The following is a 14,299-nucleotide window of genomic DNA, read 5'->3' on the forward strand; positions in this document are numbered from 1 at the left end:
TTAACTCTCCAAATAAACTCTCTAACACTAGCAGGCTAAATATGTTGGATGCTTATGTTCAAGTTTTCAAGAGATCTAAACATTAATCACGTGCCATGTACCATATGCCAGGCATGGAAGACACAGAGATAAATAATATGCAGTCCTTATTCTCAGAGTTCACCATCTAATGTAACTGAAGAGTTAGATGTATAATAAGAGAATCACTACAATATGAGAAGTACTATAAAAGGAGTATAAAAACTGTTCTGTAGACACAGAGGAGACATAGAGGATATCAACTTTTGCAAGAGGGTAGGGTGGACATAGGAAACAGTGATAAGTGAGGGAAGACTTCAGAGCTGAAGACATATCTGTATTGATGTGAGACATGGGAAAACAGCAAGAATTGTAGATAACTCCAAAATGTCAAGCTTGGCTAACTTGCTGGGTGGTAATGAAAATTTAGACAAGTAATTCTTATCTACGAACAAGTTCTCATGATGTCAATGAAATTGAATTTCAGATTAAAAACAAAAACAAAAACAAAAACAAAAAACCCTCAAACTATATTTCCTCCACCCTCACCCCAAAACAAAAAGCAGAATTCCAAAGTACAATTTGATGGTCTTTTACATTTCATATCAACAAATATCCAAATGTCATACACTCAACAAAATTCAAATAAGAATCAAGAATCAAAGATAGTCATTCCTAATGACTATCCATCTCTAACAGAAATTGTCATTTCTGCCTCCTCCTACCATGATATATTTCTGATATAAAAGAAAAATGCTATCACATTTTATGAATATCAAACCAAAAATTGTCACTTTCTCTGGAAAGTATCTGAACTGGAGTGGCTACACTAATATGAGGCCAAATACATTTTAAAACAAAACAGTTACTAAAGATAAAGAAAAATGTTATAATCATAAAAGGTTAATTTCATCAGGAACATCCAATAACATACATGTGCCTAACAAGAGAGACACAAGATACATGGGAACAAAAACTGACAGAACTGAAAAGATAAACAGAGAATTCAACAAAATTAGCAGGAGAATTTGAAACCCCACTGTAAATGATGAAGACAACAAGCAGATGATGAATAAGGAAAAGCGGGATACAGGAAATGGATTAATGTAATCAAACTTTTTTGTAAAACTTGGAAAGATATATTTTAAGTGAACATACTTCAAGGTCACTGTCTCTTTGCACCCTAACTTCTTCTATCACACTTGCCTCATGTTGGTTGACAATGGACTAACTACATTTTGGGAATCTAAGGAGGAGGTAAACTTAAGACACATTCAGTTTGAGTGGAACATATTTATGTGGCTTACAGCTATCAGTAACTTTCCTGCATTTCAGTGGCTTTCAGGAATATTCCCACCGCCCACTGTACCAACTCACCTAGCATCATAAACACAGAGGCATGGAGCAGAGGTAACATTAATAAGTGAATCTGTCCTATAGCCCTTGGCACCAGAACTGTGTAGGTGATGGATGAGAAACCAGGTTTGAAATGGGAAAGGCAGAACCTAGTCTTGGAAAATTCTTCAAATCATCCAAAATGTAAAATTGTTAAGCAGTGGGAACAGAAAAATCCTCTCCTTTGAGGGAAATATTTAATAATATGGCATTTGCAATGATAAAAATACTATATCCTACTTTTTCCTCTTTGTTCATATGCTGGAGAGAGATTATGAGCTTTCTGGTCTCTTCTTATAAAGGCACTTATCTCACTATGAGGACTTCACCCTCAAGACCTCATTTAACCTTAATTACCTCCCAAAGGCTCCATCTCCAAATACCATCACATCAAGGGCTGTTACAGCTTCAACACATTGGAGGGTAAGGGGTCACAAACATCCAGTTCAAAATAAACCTACATACAATAATTAAAGTATTACATATTTAATTTTATTTGTGATATTTGACAGCTCTTTAATATTTGCAATGTATTGTGATTTATTTTCTCTTTAGAAATGTACATTCACATCAAATTTTGTTTTTATAAATTTGAATTCTTTCTCTTAAAGATGATCCCAGCCCCACAAGATCTGAATCCTCTCTTTCCCTTAATATCACCTTCCCATACCCCATATCCTCCAATTCTTTCATATCTAAAGCTGTCCGCCTTAAACACAATATCAGTCTCCTGGTCTAGCCAACCATACATTTCTATATATTCTCAAGATTCTGAATCACAAATCTTAAGAACAAGTCTAACAGAAATATCCTAAATGCCCATCAACAGATGAATGGATAAAGAAGATGTGATATATACTCAGCCATAAAAAAGAATGAAATAATGCCATTTGTAGCAATCAACATGGATAGACATAGAGATTACCATACTAAGGGAAGTAAGTCAGACAGAGAAAGACAAATGACATGATAGCACTTATATGTGGAATCTAAAAACGTATGATACAATTGAGCATATTTACAAAACAGAAATAGATTCACAGACATGGAAAACAAACTTATGGTTACCAAAGGGGAAAGGCTGTATCACTTTGCTGCTTACATGAAACTCTGTGAATCAACTATAATTCAATTTAAAAAAATAAAAATAAAAACATAATTAAAAAAAAAAAAGAACAAATCTGGTTAAAGCAGAAAGAGTTGAATAAGCAAACACTATTGTTCTTGGGGAGTGATAAGGAGGATAAAATTAGGAGCACTTTTTTGTTATTCAACATGTACAACATTCTCTACCAAAAGTTTGCAAATGATTGAGTTACATTCACCATATTTTACCCCATACCACTATCTTCTTCTCACCCTCAAGCCCTGTGGCTGAGTTCAGCTTATTTTTATTCAGGGTTGACTCTTTCCCACTGGCCCTACAGCCCACCATGGCAACCTGGCTTCCTTCAGGAGGCTTTCATTCAATGAGTCATGCCTGTGTGGGTCTGCATTCCAGGTTGACCCTGTTTGAATTCCTTCTTTCCAAAAAGGTTCCTTAACTCCAAAGTGAATCGGTCAATATCAATTAATCCAAAGAGGAAGTGGGAACCAGCCACACATTCCCAAGTTACAAACACAACATACACCTAGGACATAGCTCACTCGGACTTCACCAGGGCTCACTATTATCATGGAGAGGAGAGAATGGTCATAGAGACACTAACTGTGAAGCTTTACTCTCTGCCTGAGAGTCAGAAGCAGAGTGATTTCTTAACACATGCTCCTGCTGAGGTGTTAATCTCTACCAGGGGAACTGAAACTTAGAGTTGGTATACTGCACAGATATCTTACCTAGCAGATGGAGGAAAATCCTGATTTATAGGAAACCAGGTACCCAAGGCTCTCTCAAAATGGAAAATTTTGCTTACTCTGCTTTCAGAGAAAGGCTAATCACCAAAAAACCCAAGACAATAAAAACAAAACAAATAGAAAAAAAAAAATCTTGTGTATGAAGCTAGCAGCCCCATAAAAGTGTGCTTAAATTGTTTTTGGACCCTTGACTGCCCGTTTTAATATTTTACCCTTTTGGCAACTCCAAGATGTCCTATAACATCTTGCCACCAGAGTCCAGTATTTTTAACAATGTCCTATTGCTTAAGGCAGGAAAATGAATGTGAACCTTTTAAAAGGAATTTTAGCAAAGGGCTGACGTGGAAATGATTATTTAACTTAACCCTCTCTGGACAAGATAATCCAATTAGCACCTCATTGCTTAAACATTTTGCCTAATTAAGCTTCTACTGAGTAAGAATCAAAGGTTTAAAATAAAGTTATTTCCTTGGCTTAGATAAGTATTTGGAAGACATAGTAATTCAAACTGTTTAAACAGATTTGTCTTCAATACCCTCAGAAGGTAGAGGAAGATGTACCCTCTCTTCTTTTAGGGCCACCTTCTTTTTCCTCATGAGTCATTACTATTAATGCAGTTGATAACACTGGAAACCATCTACGGCATGTGTGCCTCACTAGGTCACATGTCACCCTTTTACAGTGTCTCATATTGATTTTTAAATACTGCACTCTTCGATTTTACTTATTTATAGCCTGTATTTTCAACTACAGTTTAAAGTACCCTGAGAAAAGATAATGAATCGTATTCATTTTGTATTCCACTCATATCTCACAAAGCGCCCAAGATAAAATAGGTTCCCTCAATAAAATATTAATTTTCCTCCTGCATGTAGGGATAGACATATGGTGTTAGAAAATCTGAGTCACAGTTTAGCTAAAACTGATCAAATTACATTTAACATGTCATGAACAAAGCAATAAGGAATCTCAGATGCTATCCCATTAAACACAGCAGCTTTGGAAAGACCATTTGCACTTTCCATTCTATAGAAAAGTTTGAGAGTCACAGATTAAAAAAAAAAAAAGCCCAGTGGTCCAGTGTTATGAATCTAGTACATTCTGGAGTAGTAACACAAAACTACATTTAAAACTCAGTTCTGTACCTTGAAATAGTGGCTCCTGTCAGAAGAGTTGTCTTCTGAGCTTTCCACCAATTCATTTGGGGTTTCCATACTTTAACAGAGAGGTGAAGGAAGAATTTCTCACAACAAAGTTTCACTGAAGATGTTCAAAGCCTGGAGCAGCCACTTATGTTGAACCAATACACACCTGATGGAAGGGACATGTATTTTAGTGTATGGCAAGGAGGTGTACAAATTGTCACATTTCTTTATTTCTGCATATTATATTTATCCTGTTGTTGTACCCTCCACACCTAACTGATAAGAAACTAATGCTTAAATATCATGGTATCTGTCTTTTCACTTCATAAGACTATTTGAGAATTCTAAAAGCACATAACATAGAACCAAGAGGTAGTTGGCATTCTTAGCCCAAATACCTAACATATTTGTAATCCATCCTCTGCAGCCTGTAGTTAGTTCTGGGTGCCACTGATTGGACACTCATCTCTGAATGGGTTCAAGGACACTGACAGTGGTTCAACCTCAGAGTTCCTCTGAGAACCACTGAGATCTTACCACGCCTTCCAGGACCCTCTCTATGGTGATAGCTTGTACAGTGTCCAAGGCAGACCATAGCATCTAAAGGCTGCATATTAATTCCAAACTCTATTTCTACTCTTAGTCTCACTCCATAAAAACTGACCACTCACTCTCTGCCTCCTCACACCAAATGTATTTGTGGGGACAGATTAATTCCAAACTCTATTTCTACTCTTAGTCTCACTCCATAAAAACTGACCACTCACTCCCTGCCTCCTCACACCCAATGTATTTGTTTATCTATCCTCCTCCCCTGAGAGACATCTGGAGAAAATATCCTAAATGGATACAAGACAAAAGCTCGTGAGAAGCACAGGCAGACCTCTCTTTCCTGGAGAAATAATGGAAAGAGGTTTACCACAAGGTTACGACCTTAATTTTGTAATTAGAAGTTTAATACATTTTTTTCTGAGTATATACTACTATGGTAGAATTGTGGATAACTTTTGGTACAGCTGAATTTTATTTTTTGTGTGTGAAGAATAATGGCCCCAAAGATGCCCATATCCTAATTCCCAGAACCTATGAATTTGTTATTTTACAGAGCAAAAAAGATTTTACAGATTGATTAACACAAGAAACCTGGAGATAAGGAGAGTAGCATGGATTATCCGGGTGGACCCAATCTAATCACAAGAACCCTTAAAAATAAAGAGAATTTTTCTGGCCGTGGTCAATGAGAGGACGGGGAAGGGGGTGGAGAAAGAGAGATGAGGTGATGGAAGAAGGATCAGAGAGATGTGATACTGATTGCTTTGAAGATGAATTAAGGGTCCATGAGCCAAGGAATGTGGACAGCCTCAAGGAACTGGAAAAGTGAAGAAATAGATTCTCCCTAAAAACTTTCAGAAAGGATCACTACCTTAGTACCACCTTGATTTCAGCCCAATGAGATCAGTGTTAGACTTCAGAAGCGCAAAACTGTAAGATAATCAAGTTTTGTTTCTTAAACCACTAAGTTTATGGTAACTAGTTGTGCCAATAATAGAAAACTGACATATTTTTACATAGATGTAATTTGACAAATTATAAACAAAATTTTATTAATATAAAGTGATATGGAGGAACGATTAAAATTTATTTAATTTTTTTAAGAAAAATACATGCCCTTCATTGCAAAAGCAAAATAGCACAGAAAGGCTTGTAAGGAAAATAAGGTGTCCCCCACCCCATACCCACCTCCCACTCCCAGCCCTACTTTCCAGAAGAAACCTCTTTTCACTTGTAATTGCTTTTCTTTAGCTCTCCATGAGACCTTCGCATTTCTTATAATTTTCTCACTCTACTATTTCTTGATTCATTAATGTCTGGCATTGCTATCTGACTTATGATAGGATAAAAGAAGATTTTGCTCATTTCAGCCCATTTTCCCATTCACCTCTGGCTTTGAATAACGCACTCCATTTCAACCCTGACCAAGCAACTACGGCCAGCACCTTCTGTCACTGCACTTTTCAAGATGAAGTGTCCGCGTCTCCACCAGTCTTTTCACTCCGTCTCCAAGGCACACTTTTGCCTCTGAGCTTCTGTCACGGTAATTTTATTTTTACAATGGCAAAATTACTAATATTTGAAGTCAGCTCTGAAACCAGATTTAAGTCTTGAGATTTGGACAATAATAAACAGGTTTTATACTATTATTACTGTGTAAATATTGTTCATGGTAGAGCCAAGAAGTATTCTCTGGTTGTATTTTCTTTCTTATAGTGCCTTTTATTTATCTTGATATTTCTAGCGGCCTTTATTATTTTCTGGTACCGTTTGGCTTTATTGAATTCTTAAGTTCTTCCATTTCTCTGGGATAATATCAAATCTCTTAAATACTCGCCTGAAGTTCTTGTTTTCTTACCCTTGGTAGGACTGTTATAAGTTTGCTGTATGATTACCAGGCTTAACTTCCCTTTATTATTTTCCTAAACCACTCTTTCTTCTCAGGTCTTAAATCTGCATGACTTTCTTTTACATCTTTATTTTTCTAGGTACATATACAAGTGGTTTCTTTTAAAATGTTGTGTGTTGATAAGAATGTAAACTGGTACAGCCAGTATGGAAAACAGTTTTCAAGGTGCCTCAAAAAATTAAAAATAGAACCCCACATCTAGATATATACCCAAAGGAGGTGAAATAAGAATCTCAAAGAAGTATATGCACTCTCATGCTCAGTAGCCAAGATATGGAAACAACCTACCTATCCACTGATGGATGAATGGCTAAAGAAGGGGTGTGTGTGTGTGTGTGTGTGTGTGTGTGTGTGTGTTTATTTCACGCACAATGGAATACTAGTCAACCATGAGAAAGAAGGAAATCTTGCCATTTGCCACAACATAGATAAACAGCATTATGCTAAGTGAAATAAGACAGAGAGCAAAAAATACTGCATGATCTCACTTAAATGTGCTTTCTTATATGTTTCTTACTCTCACAGAAGCAGAGAATAGAATGATGGTTTCCAGGGGTTACAGGGTGGGGAAAATGAGGATACAATGGAAAAGAGTGCAAACTTCCAGTTAAAAGATAAATGAGTTCTGGGGATCTAATGCATAGCATGGTGACTATAGTTAATAGTATGGTATTACACACTTGAAAATTCCCTAGAAAGAGCTCTCACCACACACACACACACAAAATAGTAATTACATGAGGTGATGGAGGTGTTAATTAACCCCATGTATTAATCATTCACAATATCCACATGTATAAAATCATCACATGTATACTTTAAAATTAATGTAATATTATACATCAATTTTATCTCAATAAAGTTGGAAAAAAAATGCTGTGCATGACTTTTGCAAAGGATCTTTATTCTACTCTCATGTTTGATTGATGCTTTGGTTGACTCTTGACTGAATAACATTTTTTATTTTCACATTTTTCTTGAAGTATAACATATACACACAGAAATGTGACCAAATCATAATTGTACAGTTCAGTGAATTATCACCAAGTGAATATGCCTGTGTAATTGCCACCTAGAGCAAGAGATAAAACAGTACCAGCATCCATGAAGCCCCCCTATTGCTCCTCCCAACTCTAACCTTCCCTCTTCACCAAAAGTAATTATTTTCTGGCTTCTATCGTCATAGACAAGTAGTTTTGTCTACTTTTATGAGATCGATGCGCTACCTACTGCACTAACGAGGCCCCCGGCTCTATCTGCTTTTAAAATGCCAAGGACTCATTCATGATTTACTTTTTCACCTAACTTCTTTCACTCAAAATTACATTTGTGATAGTCATCATGTAGCAGCATATAGAAACCACATTATTCTTCATTATTATGCCTCATTATACATTCCATATCATTAGATGAATATATCATAATTTCTGTATCCAGTCTATTGCTAATGAGAATTTGGATTTCTAGTTTGGTGCTATTAATAATCATGTTAATACGAATATTCTCATATATATTGTTGGTGCACATACATATGCATTACTGTCAGGTATATCTCTAGTAGTGGAAATGTCTGGTTATAGAGTATGTAAATATTAAACTTGATTAGATACTGGCAAAGAGTTTTGAAAGTCGGATTGAGTGATGTACACTCTTACCATCAGTATATGAGAGTGTCAAGTGTCTTACTTCATTACCAACACTGAGAATAATTAGTCTTTCTTTTTTTTCTTTTTTTTTTTTTCTTTTTAGGGCCACACCTGCAGCATATCGAAGTTCCCAAGCCAGGGGCCGAATCAGAACTGCAGCTGCCAGCCTATGCCACAGCTACAGCAATTCAGGATCTGAGCCATGTCTGTAACCTGCACCACAGTTCACAGCAACGCTGGATCCTTAACCCACTGAGTGAAGCATATTCTCATGGATAGTAGTTGGGTTTGTTTCTGCTGAGCCACAACCAGAACTCCTAATTAGTCTTTCTAAACTGAGCCCTTTGATGAGATTTCTTCAAGTGAAGCCCACCACATAAGCTTCTTACTCATTTGTACATAAAATCATATTAGGCTTATAAAAAAGCATTAAAAGTGAGAGCTACTTAAAGTAGAATATTAATGAATGTTTATTAGTTGCAAGACCCTCCACCCCTCCATTCTACATTAAACCCCACCTATTTGCACTTTAAAGTATTGTGGTAACAAAGAGCAAAATTAGAGACTCCTCAACTCAAAGAAAGTGAGATTTTTAAGGCAATGTGATGCCCAATGGAACCCCATGGACATAGACTATGCTGTCTTTCAAGCTTGACTGTCACCAAGTCAACCTGCATCCCACCCTGCACAGCATTAGAAGTCTACTCTGATGTTAGCGATCTCAGGACTTCTATTCTTTCAGATTCACCACTATTTTAGCGCAAGACGTTAGAAGTCTCTAATCATTCTTTATTTTTCAATACTCACACAATTTATATTCAAGACTTTATTTGTAAAGATATTAGGTCACTTAAAATTTACATCCCAGAAACTGAAAACTAAAGTACTATCAAAAGGTCATAAAACACTCTGGATCAAATAATTCAAGGTAAGGCAAAAGAATAATTAAATGATCTAGGAAAAGAGAAATTTGTTCAAAAAAACTATCAGATAAACATGGAGCCAGGTGGTATCTTCTTCTACTGATACATATCAACTCTCTAAATAAGACAATAAAGGAAAAAATAGAATAGTTTATTAAAAAGGCCCATTTTTTGAATAGTTCATTCCGTATCTATTTGAATTGTAAGATTCCTTGCGGTGAATAACAGACCTATAATATGAATGTGTACAATGCATGAAAGGATCATAAATTTTAAAAGAATCTTAAAAGAATTGTTCACTAATGAACAAAAGGATGGACTGCCCTTGATGAGAAAGATAAAATAGAATTTTTTCTTTCTAATGTAATACTGAAACATATTAATTTCCATGCTAGGCAATATCACTCTAAAACATAAAATGACAAATGTGCAAAACCAATGGTATGGGAATTTATCTCCACGGTCATTATTTTTACTTTCACAGTACCACACAAATGTATGTCGTATTTTGAAATAATTTATATCATTTCACTCTAAAGGCCATCTGTATGGAATATAGTCACACTATTCATCTCGTTTTATAAAATTAAACGTTTCGGAAAGGTTAAATGAAAAGTCAAAGCTAGGCATATACTTGTAATAGGTGAAACTAAAGCCAAGTTTCTTTCCCCCAATTCAAGCATTCTTTCTATTGAGCAAAGCCAGCTTTCTATTGACAGATGAAAACCAGTGATTATTTGGAAAAAGCATTAGCCTAGGAGTATAGACATTGGTTGCTAAGTTTACAAAGAGATTTGACATGATTTACAATATATTTTGTCCAGTTATTTTTTCCTCCGTTTTCTACAAAACAGAAATATAATAAAATCACAGATGAGTAAGAAGATAACTCATGCCAACTTTTTTTTTCCAACTACTAAAAAACAGGTGAATTTAATGGAAAGCAAATGAGAGAAGAGGGAGAGCCTTGAGTATGACTGTGACTTGAAAAATCACTGGGCAGGAGTTCCGCCATGGTGCAGCAGAAACAAATCCCATGAGGAACCATGATGTTGCGGGTTTGATCCTAGGCCTCGCTCTGTGGATTAAGGATCTGGCGTTGCTGTGAGCTATAGCATAGGTTGCAGATGTGGCTCGGATCCCGAATTGGTGTGCCTGTGGCGTGGGCCAGCAGCTGTAGTTTTGATTTGACCCCTAGCCTGGGAACCTCCATATGCAGTGGGTGCAGCCCTAAAAAGCAAAAAAAAAAAAAATTCACCAAGGAGGAAATAAATTGTATGATGGTTGCGATTCGAAGGTCACTAAGAGACAGGTGGAGCTTTGCTTGAACTGAACCAAAGTTATGAATGGATCAGTTGTAGATTTTTATATAAGCAGACCAAACTGAATATATTGGGCAATGCTTGTGTAAAACCTGTTATGCCAGCCATCATTGATATTTAAACTCTACAGGGAGCAGTAGACTCTTTAACATGACAGGGCATTCGATGTGAAATATTTTCCTTTCAAATTCTCCATGATATCCCCACTGCTAGTTTGTTGTTTGGTGCATTAGTTTGTACAACCTCTACAGGGAGTGATGTCCCTTCCAACTCAATGCACACACTGAATAGCTCCCTTGTGCCAAAACCTTTCATGAGAATAAAGGAATTGCTGCAAATAATTTAAGTCCCTTTGTCTGTCACACAGGCAAGCACGCGCGCGCGCACACACACACACACACACACACACACACACACAATGGCTTTTGCTTAATGAACTTGTCAGGTGAAGAGAAGGTAGCAAGAGAAATGGTATGTGCTGAAATATATTTATTGATATTCAATTAAATGAAAGAAAACTAGATGCAGTCTAGCTGAGCATACTATTTTAAAAGATTGACTTTTCTCCAAAAGTTTGTCCACATAAATTGTCAAGCTTGTTGGACATAATCAACTTTCCGATTTCAATAAAAATAAGCACAGCTGATTTTGTTTTGACAACTCCTCAATAAATAATGTTCTTGTAATAACTTCCACAGTTAGTAAAACAGATACAAGACTTCGAACTCCTGAAATAATTGGTCCCTTCTTAATCTTTTCATCATTTTTTCACTACTGTGACGGCAGAGACCATATCTATCTTACTCAAACTGTAATCCCTGTGGCTAGGACACTGTAAGTATTCTCAAGGAAGGAATAAGGACAGTGTACCCACGTCCCTAAGGGATATGTGTATGTGACACATTCCAAGGGTTTTCCATAACATCTACTACTTTTCATATCTTCCTATACTATTTTTTGTTTTAACTTTTTATTATAGTTGATTTACAATGTTCTGTCCATTTCTGCTGTATAGCAAAGTGACCCAGTTATACATTTATATACATTCTTTTTTTCACATTATCCTCCATCACATTCCATCACAAGTGATTAAATATAGCTCCCTGTGCTAATCAGCAGGATCTCATTGCTTACCCGCTCCAAATGTAATAATGCGCATCTACATATCTCCCTACACTATTTATATTCAATCAACTATAGAACCCAATCGTAACATAACATCTTTATGAAAGCAGCTTCTCGTTAACAGTTAAAGAAAAAAGTTAACAAGTTACTCATGTGTAAAATGATTGATGACCTTTTTCCCTGTTGTTTAAAGGTGATCTTAGCCATTTAATGCCAATTTCCTCAATTCTGCTTCTCCCCACCCCAACATTTCTCTGTTTCTCTAGTACTCTCCTTTTCTCTTTCTTTAACATCAGAGGAACAATGATGCAGGTTCTACAGAAGGCAAATCCCTCCACTTCATCTGCTAGAGCTCCCCCAAGACTTAGTTTCATCAACAGATCCTTCTTTTGCCAGATTTTTGGTCTTTTATTCTTTACTCTGATGGTTCTCTTTCATCTCTTTCACCTCTCACTACTATTGGTTTAAATTCAGAGTTACACTTACAACTGGATCCAAAAATGCAGTCCCAATAGTCAAGCTCAGTCTCCAGTACCTTCCTCTCTCTCTCTCTCTCTCTGTCCCTGTCTCCCTCTCTCTCTGCCCCTTCTCTCCTCTGTATGTGTATGTGTTCCAATTGCTTCTGAGTCTTTCCTTTCCAGACACTCTCACTGCCCTTTGAACTAGAGGAAAAAAATTCCTCTTTCCTAATGAGTGTGGAAAAAGTCCCAGGGAGAGCTCTTAATCTCCTGGCTGGAGTCCTGCGCTGCCCTCTGAACCAATACCTTCGGCCAAAAGATAGAACGCTGTTATGGACTAGGTCTGAACCACATGGAGATCCTGGAGTAGAAGAAAAGAAGAGAAGGAATTATCTACTGCCACACCATATGGACAGAGGCTAAAAGGGAGGTAATTCTGCAAAGGAAAGGTATGCCACAGAAAAAAATCTAATAGCCATACAAATGCAAATTAAATTAACTCTCTCCACATAAAACATTTTTGTCTTTAACAGTGTTTTCCTTTTAGGATAGCAGTCTCTCTTTTTTATGACTTTAGGTTTCCAAATGAAGAATGTGGACCTCACTTCCCACACATCACCCACTCTCTTCTTTACCCTTGAAAACTGGCCTCTCAACTTCTCCAACATTGATGGTGCCCTCTCAACACGCATGAATGGTGCTTTATGCTTCCTCTTCATCTGCTACACCTCCACAGCATTTAGCATAGTTTATCATTCCCTTTGTAAAATTCTTTCCTCCAAAAATGTCCCTGATACTCAAAGACCCTCTGCTATTTATCCCTATTCTTCTGTTTCGCCCCTCCGTCACCCCATGGCAGACTTGTCTGCAGCCATGTCTTCATCCTTCCTCTGTTCGTTCTTCTGCGTTTCATAACCTCATACACTCACATCACACACCTTCAATTATCCTCTCTGCTGAATGACCTTAAAAATCATCATCTCCAGCTCAAAGCTCCTATACACTTCTTCACAGTTTCAGCTGGATAGCCCACCAACAATGTAAACTTAAAATGCTTCCATTTGACTCCCAAATTCTGATGGTGCCATCATTTTCCAAGTAACGTGTTTTAAATCTCAAGTGCCTCTAGCTCATTTCTCCATGTTTGGTCATGTACCATTTCCTCCTGATCAGTCCTCTTTTTTCACCTCATGTGGTTTCTTTCTGCTCCCACTGAAACCACCATGCAGAAGTCCATATTACCTTGCAACAATGACTTCAGTGTTTTCCCTGATCTAGGACCTCCTCCATTTGAATCCACTTAAATTTTCCCATTGACATATGACTCCACCGCTCAAAACCTTTTTGTGGCATGGGCTTGGCAATGGCCCACATTTCTCTATTATGTAGAACCAGTCTTTCAAAGGTTTGCATACCTTGGAGATGCATTCTTTTTTCCCCCCTTATTCTCAACTGCTATTATGAGGCAACAACTCAAGACAATTACATCTTCTCTGCAGACCTAAGCTTTTCCTTAGTTGGGAGATCCCAAGTTAGAGACTGTAGGATGCGTAAGGTATAAAATACAGAAAGTTCTAGGAAGATTATCTTAAGCACAGGTATGGAGTCCCAATTTATGATTAGCTCATCACTTAATTGCTTTTGAACTCAGGATGCTCATAAATGTTTTCCCAATGGATATCATATTAATGACCAAAGTAAAAAATCTAAACATCTCTTGAAAATGGATGGAGGAACAACAAAATTCACAACTAAAGACTGAGCACACTTCACCAAAATGGACCGGAGAAACCTTAAAAAAGATACCCTACTCCAGAAGAAAAAGAGGAGGCCACATCAAGAGGTAGGAGGGGTGATTTCACGATGTAAACAATCCCATACCACCTGGGTGGGAAGACCCACAGAATGGAAACTAACTGGTTCACAGAGACTCACCTACAGGAGTGAGAGTT

General features: G+C 37.0%; 1 protein-coding gene across 2 annotated transcripts in view; it reads right to left on the reverse strand.

Annotated features, from left to right (window-relative positions):
- The window catches only part of LOC110259278 (uncharacterized), a 312,263-nt gene that overhangs the window by 80,723 nt on the left and 217,241 nt on the right, over positions 1-14,299 (reverse strand). The window contains exon 7 of one of the 2 annotated variants that reach the window (XM_085011443.1): positions 4,413-4,578. The exons of the other annotated variant lie outside the window; for it this stretch is intronic. The gene's annotated coding sequence lies outside the window, so the exon portion shown is untranslated. Of the gene's footprint in view, positions 1-4,412; positions 4,579-14,299 lie in introns of those variants that run through there. 2 annotated transcript variants of the gene reach the window in all.

The sequence above is a fragment of the Sus scrofa genome, chromosome 2 (genome assembly GCF_054392235.1).
Source record: "Sus scrofa isolate SSC_HxYL_T2T_F1_AM1 chromosome 2, Sscrofa_HxYL_maternal_Yorkshire_Landrace_v2.0, whole genome shotgun sequence".
In the NCBI taxonomy this organism is placed as follows: Eukaryota; Metazoa; Chordata; class Mammalia; order Artiodactyla; family Suidae; genus Sus; species Sus scrofa.